The sequence below is a fragment of the Centruroides sculpturatus genome, unplaced genomic scaffold, assembly GCF_000671375.1.
Source record: "Centruroides sculpturatus isolate CEXI.00-Female unplaced genomic scaffold, Cexi_2.0 scaffold939, whole genome shotgun sequence".
In the NCBI taxonomy this organism is placed as follows: Eukaryota; Metazoa; Arthropoda; class Arachnida; order Scorpiones; family Buthidae; genus Centruroides; species Centruroides sculpturatus.
Genome location: NW_019385275.1, coordinates 209,406 through 218,881, shown reverse-complemented (window position 1 = coordinate 218,881; position 9,476 = coordinate 209,406).

The following is a 9,476-nucleotide window of genomic DNA, read 5'->3' as shown; positions in this document are numbered from 1 at the left end:
GGAACAGTATTTAATTTTTTGGCTGCATTTGTAGCATTCTCATCACTTAAAAATAAAAAGTATAAAACATGTCTCTTATATTCGTCTGTTACTTCCATTTTAACGAAAATAAACAACTGAAATGTTCCCAATTCTGAACAGTAATATATGAATGAGATCCAATTTAACACTTCAGTGTAAAACGTATCACATTAGACTGGCATTTTTAACAGCAAAACAAGATTTTTCTCAAGGTCATAAAATACGCATGAACTTATGGACTGACCTGATACTTTATTTATTGATAAATATTAACTTTAGGATAAAGAAACGAAAAAGACAATAGAATTATGAAAGAAAACAATTATTACAACTTGTTTGAATTGATAGCAAAATTACAAATTAATGGACATATGTGAACATACAATATAGTTTACATATTGTAAATTGTATGCGAACATACAATATAGTTTACACATTGCAAATTGCATGTTCACATACAATTTGCAATATGTAAACTATTATAGGAATGATCACTATAACCGAAGAGCTTTTCTTAAAAAAATCAAAAATTTTATAAGAATTCTTCCTATAATTTTTGAAAAATTATTACAATAACCTTACATAGTTTATTAGCAGATATTCCCGACAAATTATAAAATAATACTCTAAAATTATCAGGATTAAATTTGTAAAAGTTAACATTACAGAACGCATTTATGTCTTAATTCTTAATGATTATATTTCTTTATACGTTACAAATAAATGAAACAGAGAAATGATGCTGTCCTTACAAAAGTAATGAATTTCTTTATTTAAGATTAATGTTTTCGATTCATAATTCATCAAGCAGATATTTATTCTTAGCTGTAAAAGTATAGATAGACTACTGCAATGAAATTTTACTTCATAGGAAAAAGTCCCTCATTAATATTTATAATTTGCTTTTATCAACTAAAAAAATGATCTGTTGGAAATTTATCATAATAAGTTGAGTTGTATAGCTATTTATTAATACATTAAAGCAGCTTCCCGCAGAGTTATTATTATTATTATTAATGAATGATTTTTTAAATTGTACTAAAAGTTTTCTATACGTGTATACAACGAAAATAGAATTGATGAATTGATAAACATTTAATTTAAAGCTTCCATTAGTTTGACACATTTCTATATGTTTCTAAGCATTAATGTTTCAGCATTTCTACAACTTTCTCATTTTAAATTGTGTGTTAAAGTAAAATTACTGTTTTGAATTTTAAAAATATTAAGAGGATGAATTAAAATTTACATTGCTTGGTAGTTGACGTTTCTGTTGTGTTTAATTGTTTCTGATTAAAATACGTCACAAAAAAGTATTTTTAATAGAGAAAAATACTGTGAATCACATAAAAATTAGGCAGAAATTAAATAAATTAGTGGGAATGATGCAATTTTCAATTTGCAGACCTATACATTCCCATTGTCTGTCTGTCCTTTGTCAATATCGAGAACGGACTTAAATATATGAAAATCGAGACTATATATAGAAAGCTTCGAATCGGACGTTCAGATTAATTATGTGCTAACTTTGGTCTAAATCGGAAGTACATGATTTCAATTTAAAATTTTTCCTAGTTAGATGAACATGACTCACTTGCTATCAGAAGAGGCATGAGGTACAGAGGTAAAACACCACTAAAATTTATATCTAGAAAGCGATTGAAAATTGCAGCTCGGTAGTGTGACGATAATAAATAATTGCTTGTTAAGTTTTATTTAGTTTTAGATTGCTCTCAAGAAGTTGCTCGTGATCATGATTTTAAAAAGTTGTTGTAAATGCCGACATAAAATAATTTGCATTAGTGTCCACTGTTGCATTAAAACAGAAATTCGAAAAGCAAAATCAATATTTTTATCTGTCAGCAAAACAAGTTCAAAATAAATAGTTACTATTCAGATCACGAAATAAATTAACAAGTAAAATTTATTACGTCGTTCATCTTGAAACTCCCTACGATATTATTTTTATCGAAAATAAACAATTTTAATCGCATTTTTAATTCGAAAAAGCAACAAAATTAAAAAGTTAGAAAGTACACTTACAAATTCTCATTTTCTTCGTAATGCCTTTAAGACATTACATTTACGTTATTACAGTATTTTCTAAATTATAAATTATTCGAGAAAAATTCTGGTAAAATTATTTAATTTTTATAAATTATGAAAGATTTATTAGCTATTTTCTAATTAATTTATAAACTTAAATTGAGTATTTCTAATAAGTAATTAATAATTAAACTAATTAAGGTGATGTATAACTAAAACAAATATAAAAATATTAGGTAAAGATAGCGAATGAATAAAAACAAACCTAATTGACTTAAAATCATTGAATTAATTATGAGTAAAATAAAATTTCTTTATGAAAAATCTTCCAGAAACTTTCGAAAACGTACAGCTACTTTACGTGAGTTTTAAAGTATAAAATGATAAAATAATACTAGAAAAAAAATTTTATTGAGTTTTTGATAAATATTTAAAGCGGAATTTCGTATCAATATTCTGAACATGATACTTTGATTCTATTTATCACTTTAAAGAAGCAATAACATTTAATATATTGTACCGAATTTAAAGTTGTATCGTGGAGTTTTTCCGTTACGTTATTTTATATGGAGATGACATTCGTTTTCCTAAATACATAACGCTAAAATTATTCAATATTTCCGAATTAATATCTTAGAAATGGTGAAATTTCCATTAGAGTATCAGAAAGAAGTACCGTTGCGTTGTTTTTCTCTTGTTTATCTTCTTCGGAATTGAATAGAGTAAGAAACAATAACTAATTTTATTCCGATTTATTTTAAATCATATCCAATTCAAATTTCTCAAACATTTTTTGATGATTTCGAGTATGAAAAGAAATGTTTTACTTAAGTAATATAATAAAATTTTAAAATATTTTCAAAAATTTTCGTTTTCGTATTACATAATACAGTATTCTCTTTAGTTTTTAGCATTTACTTTGAAAAAAAATTAAAAGTATCTCAAAATAAATAAATTACATGAAAATTTGAAGCTAAAATTTTTATTCATCTAGTTTATGAATATAAGTAAATGCGTATTCAAAATTTTCTTGAGTTTGAATAAATTGACGAAGGCGAGAAGAGTTTCCCCATCACAATGTATACCATTAACTTAATTATCGCTTTCCTTATCCTAATTACTTTGGTTTATAATAGCTGCTCTTGCGATTATCAGTTAACCTTCTTAAACTTCTCGCTTTCATTGACTAGTGCATAATCAATAAAACTTTTACATTCAACAACCTTTATGAACAAGTAAACAATAAGAAATAGAATCTACACTTTCATTCTCCGAATCTGCAAAACGTCAGACTGTGATAGAAAGCCAACTTTTTAAACACAATTTATAATAGTTAATTGCTTGACATTATTTCATGATTTTCGTAACATGTATGGAGTATCAAGTGATAAAACAAAGCTTAAAAGTTTTGTATTATCATTTGATACTTAAATGTTTTGCCACAACTTACTTCCTGTCGTAAACTTTAAAAAAAAAAAAAAACTCAATACTACATTTAGTCATTTAATCCTAAAGATTTAGAAAAAATCTTCTGCCTTTTCTCAGCTCTCAGCCAGAAAATTTTCCTTTATGCAGTCGTTTCTTTTTTGGACATGTTCGATAAAGAGTTTCAATCTTGTCCTTATTCTTAACAATTTTGCTAACTTAATTTGTAAAGTTTGTACGTTACGATCAATTCAGAATATGATAACCATTGAAATCTATAACTATCTTCTGTTTGACATCTAGGAAATACTTGTTAAATTTAACTTTAGACATATTCTAACAAAATTCTTTAACACAACCGTACATAAAACAGTTACAAAGTAATTTATAAAAAAAAATAAAAAAAATTGACATCGTCACAATCCCGGCCGGGCTGCAATTTTTAATCATATTTTTAAATTTATTTAATTTAAAATATATATTCTCCACCTCAAATTAGTACTGTAGTGTCTTGCCCCTGTACATCATACTTTTCCTGTTAGCAATAGAGTCATGCCGGTCATCTATTAATTCTGTTCTGGAGAAACTTTTTGAATTGAATTCATATGACTTTCGGTATAGATCGGAAGTTTATATATAGTTAATAGGGGTCTCCTTCCTCTAATCTTTCCATATCTCGTTTCAATCGTCATCTAGCTAACTCCGTTCTCTTGACTAACGAATGACAGACAGACAGCCAACGGACACTAATGGAAATTTATAAGTCTGCAATTTGAAAACTGCAGTCTAATTACTCGCATTTAATTACGATATGCATGTTTGTTTTAAACGTTTATTTCCCATTAACACGTTAATAAATGTTTTAAATCTAGACATTTAAAGTATTAATTTTCTCGTAAGCGAAGTTAAATTTACACTAAAATATAGGCTTTCTACTCAGATGTTAAAAAAGTCAAGATGTTAAGCAGAGTTAACGCTAACACCAGATTATGGCATTTTAATTTAATAATCATTCTTTAGAAAAAAAATTGACAAACTCAAATGCTTGTTGTATGTCTTAATTTTAATGTTATGTATATACGTAAATGAAAATGATTTCTTAATAATTTTACTTATTTTTATTATTATAAAATAAATAAAATTAACATGTTTTAAACTTAAATTTGTTTTAAAAATAGTATATGAAAGGTACTCGTTCAGTCTAATGTTAAAAGTAAAATAAATTATAATTTATTAATCACATATAATACGATTTATTTTTGCTAAAAGAAAGTATAACACACTTTTTTTTAGCGGTCGCTAATTCACTTTCTCTCATTTAATGACGGGTTAAGTCCCTAACATGACACTTCCACTTAACCTTACGTTTAGCATCTTCGATTAGGTTCAGATAACATATATTATTACCTATTTTCTTAATCGATTCACTACATTAAATTCTTGATCTGTCACTTCTAGAGTCTATTTTTCTCATCCGTAGTAATGTACGATAGGGAGGATAGTTGTATCTTGACTACAGGGCCAAATCATTTCGGTTGTCTTTTGTAGACAAGTTTTACAATTGATTCTGACTATGAAATTTTATTCCGATTGTCAAATAATATGCAATTGATTTTTGTAAATACTTCGTTTCTGATATTATTGGTTTTGGCTTGGTAGATAACCGTGGGTTCGTGCCAGCACCTTGGCCAGGTCTCTACGACTGCACAGTGGTTTCATTCACTCGACCACTGGAGAATATTATTAACAGTACTTGTTTATAATTATTAATTGTTTTGAATTTGTAATATATCACATGCAATTATTTCCGAAAATCATTGAGAACTTAATACATTATTATTATTAAATTATATAATCAATGTTCCTATGTAACGTAAAGCAATAAATATTTTTTTGAAATATAAAACTCGAAAAAATTTTATATAAAATTTAAGATAACGGAAAAAAATCTATCTGAAATTTTGAAGAAACAGGAGAAATAAAAACAAAGCCCATAACATTGTTTTTAACGATCGTCACTATAATGTACAGTACTTGAAAGATTATTTGTGCATGTTACTAGTCAATTCTATGGCGTCTTGTAAGGTTCAACAATTCGATCAATAATATGAATTGGGATATCGATAGTATTTTTAGATATTTTATCCCATTTCGTGTTAAAAATAACAAAAGATATGAAATGTTTATCTCAAAAACAGATTTATTTTTTATATAGATGACAGTTTTCTTGAAAAATTCAATAAATTATATGTGACATATAATTTTAAGTTTAAGAAATTTAAAATTTAATCTTCTTTTTACTCAATATATCGTATAATATTTATCAATATAATGTAAATTTGATACTTCAGTTTACACATTATCTTTATTTATAATTTTAAAATTAAACAGGAAAACTTTATGAAGCTGAAAAATTCTCTTCTTTTTCTTTTTTAAGCTTTTTCTACGGTCATTGCTTCGTTGGTTTTTCTTGATTTGGCTTCGTTTTACACCAGGATATCCAACTCACCCAAGAGAGATTGACGACAGAATCTTTCAGTTCGGACTTGAAATCAGTCAAAGCAACCAGGCTTTAGGAGTTAGATAACATCAGCTGGTAAATCCGTGTGATCTTTGATCAAAGTCCCCTGTCGAGTTCCCTCGCTGAGTAGCTTTTGTGATTCAGATCACTAAAGAGAACCGATGTATTCAATAGAAACAAGCCTTTATCATTAAAGAGTTGAGAAAAAGTAATGACAAATACTAAATTGTTTCATTGGAATGTTTAGGTATAATTAAATTCTATTATGTTTAGTTTGTCTTATGCAAATTGTTAATATTCTTAAAGAAAGAATTCTCATGGAAGCAAACCAGATGCCATAAATGATCCTCATACATAGACTTCAACTTAAATGGTAATCAATTACGGAATCCTAAATGGCTAATTATTTCGGTTCCCGTACTATGATCATACAAAGAGCAAGAGAGAGAGAAAGATGTAAACTAAGAAGTCAATTCTCTCAGTAGAACATATGCTTTCAATATATAGGATAAATCTGACAAAAGATTGAGAAGACAAGATTGCGAACTTCGTTTCTTATTACCAAGTTTTTATAAATGAAAGATGTTCCATTGTTGTGTTCCATTTCAAATTTATACTTTTGTTTCAGGTGATTTTCTTAATTTAATTTGGTTCAAAAGAGAGTTTAAATAATTTGAATTACTACAATATTCTCATTGAATTGTAACAATATAGCCTATATACTGTACAATAAAATCTGAGTAAACCGTAATTGCATGATACCGAATATTTTCCCGATTTGGCAGATTTCCGTTCAGAACAGGTTTCGTTTTGGGCAGGTTTTACTGTACTTGAAGATAGTGTTTTATAAACACGTCGAAAAAATTTCCTAACATTGATAAAAGTATTGTTTAATTATTGTATAGATCAAAACATTTGAAAGACATATAATTTTATCAATATCTTTTTAAATCTATGATTTATAATTATATCATACGAAGTATTCTCTTCTAAACTTTATTTATACTCGAATAACTTTTCTAATTACCAACAAAATTAAGTGTTATCTATTAAAAACATTTTAAAAATATATGAAAACAGCATACGTGATAATTTTATTTTTAGGTTAGGAAATTAAGTTCCATAGGATAAAAATTACATTTCCGGAAATTTATTTTTCGTTTCGTGAGAACTAATTTAGAAAATCTTAATGTAAAACTTGGAGTAAATAATTTTAAACTTTTTAGTAAAGTAATTTACTTAACAGTTACTCGTATCATTTCCTCTGATAGCCAACAAAGTTAAAAGTCCTTTTAAAAAATTAATAAAATATACATTATATGAAACACAAAAAGTTTTTCAAACTTTTCTGAACATTAAAAAAAATGTATTCATTTTTTCAACGTTTATTAAATTAGGAAATGTTTATACAATAACTTGATACTATTTGGCATTTATCATGTAAATTCGAAATTAAGTTATATATTGTATAAAATTTAAAAAGAAATTCAAAAACATTACCATTACGTAGATCTATGTTACTTATTGGAATTAAAAAATAATTTTTCTTTTTAAACTTTACTAAACTTAAAAGGTCGTTGGCATTACGATGAAAACAATTCTAACTTCAATTTAATTGATATAACTTATTTAATCTGTTGCCAGTTTTTTAATTTTTTAAAAATAAATATTAAAAATACCAATCAATTTAAAGATTCTAAAATTGTGAGACTTTTTAGTTTAAAATTGAAATATTTATAATTTCTTCTTGAAAATATGGAAAATGAAATTTGAATTGTGAAATGCTAATTTACTTTGCTCGATAATGACATTATAGATTGTTTGACAATTGAATAGACGTGTCACGTCTATTTAAATCGAGCAATGTAAATTAGCATTTCACAATTCCAAATATTAGCATATAATAGTTACGTGAATAATCTCAATTTTCTCAATTTGTTGTAAGTTGATTATCAATGAAGTTCTTCCATCCGACTAATAAGAGTATGAACATTATTGTTCTGTTCACGTCACGTACGTAAACTCATAATCTGAAGTAAATTTAAACGTGGATCGGCGAATACAGAAAACCTTTTACTCTCAACCATCCTCCCAAATCGAATTATACAACAAATAGCTACTGAGTATACTATTATTATAACAATAAATTCTAATTCTAAAATTTAGACAATTCGTCATAGAAAGAATATCTTTATAACTATTTTAAATCTGTACATTTTATAAATAATTTCAAATAATTTTCTAATGTCATTGTCGAAGACAATTTATCTAGAACAGTGGTTCTTTTTACCAGAGGTCCACGGACTCCCAATACGTCTGTAGAGAGTTTTCAAGGGTCCAAGGGATTGGAAAGGTAAAATCGTTTATGCTTATTAGTACTTTGAAATTAAGTGTTATTGAGTGAAATGTTTAATTATTGTGTTAAGAAAGAAGTACATATATTAAATTAATATATCATATCTGTAGGTTGGGCTGTAAACGATATTTAAATAAATTTTTCTTGCGGACAATATTAAGTTTTGCATATTGCAAATGAAAAATTGCATCTTTCCGAAAGGAATAATAATAATAAAATTACAAATACAGAAATAGAAATAATTTTATTTAATGTATAACATTTAACTTACAACCACATTTCCATTTTCTGATTATATAGAATCTAAATATTATTCTTAACAAATCATTGTACTTAATTGAAGAAATAAATCAGAAATCTATTTGTAAGATAATACAATAAATTTATGAAATGTATAAATGATTCGAAGACCACATATGTTCCACTAAATCATGCGAATAATTATCACATTTAATCACCTTTTCTATCGTCAAACAATCTGACGTGTCACTTAAAGGTGCTTATCTTATTAAATCACGTCGTAAACTATTACATTTAACATCCTTGTAATCGATTAGCGTTGAATATTTTAATCATTGATAAAGACGAATGATTTCGGCAAATATAAAAATAGAATTAAATAAGCAATGAAAAGATATGTAAACATTAACATAATGAAGTTATAAGTACATTAATTATAATTGATGAATAATCTTTATTACAATTTTTTAACATATTAATAATAACTGAAAAAATATAATTAAAAAAATAATAATTATATAAACATCAGTCATGTTCAATTAAATTATATTTTTTATTTTTACTTCTGGATTTTTTCATGTGTGGTATCCTTGATAAAAGGAATTTGTCTACCGTTTACAAAATTGAACAAATTTAATTTTCATTAATATTATAAGAATTTTTTTCATTAAAGTTACTTTCTTTTTCATTTTCTCTAAAACCTGAAATTGTATTTTTTTACAAATCTTTTTGAGTATTTTTAAAATTAAATTCTTTGTATCTTTTAATTTGTTTCTTTATTATATATAAAACAGTTACTGTTATATCAAAGTAATTAAATTTTTATACTGTAAATACTCTGTGTTATCTAATTTGATTTAATAGAAT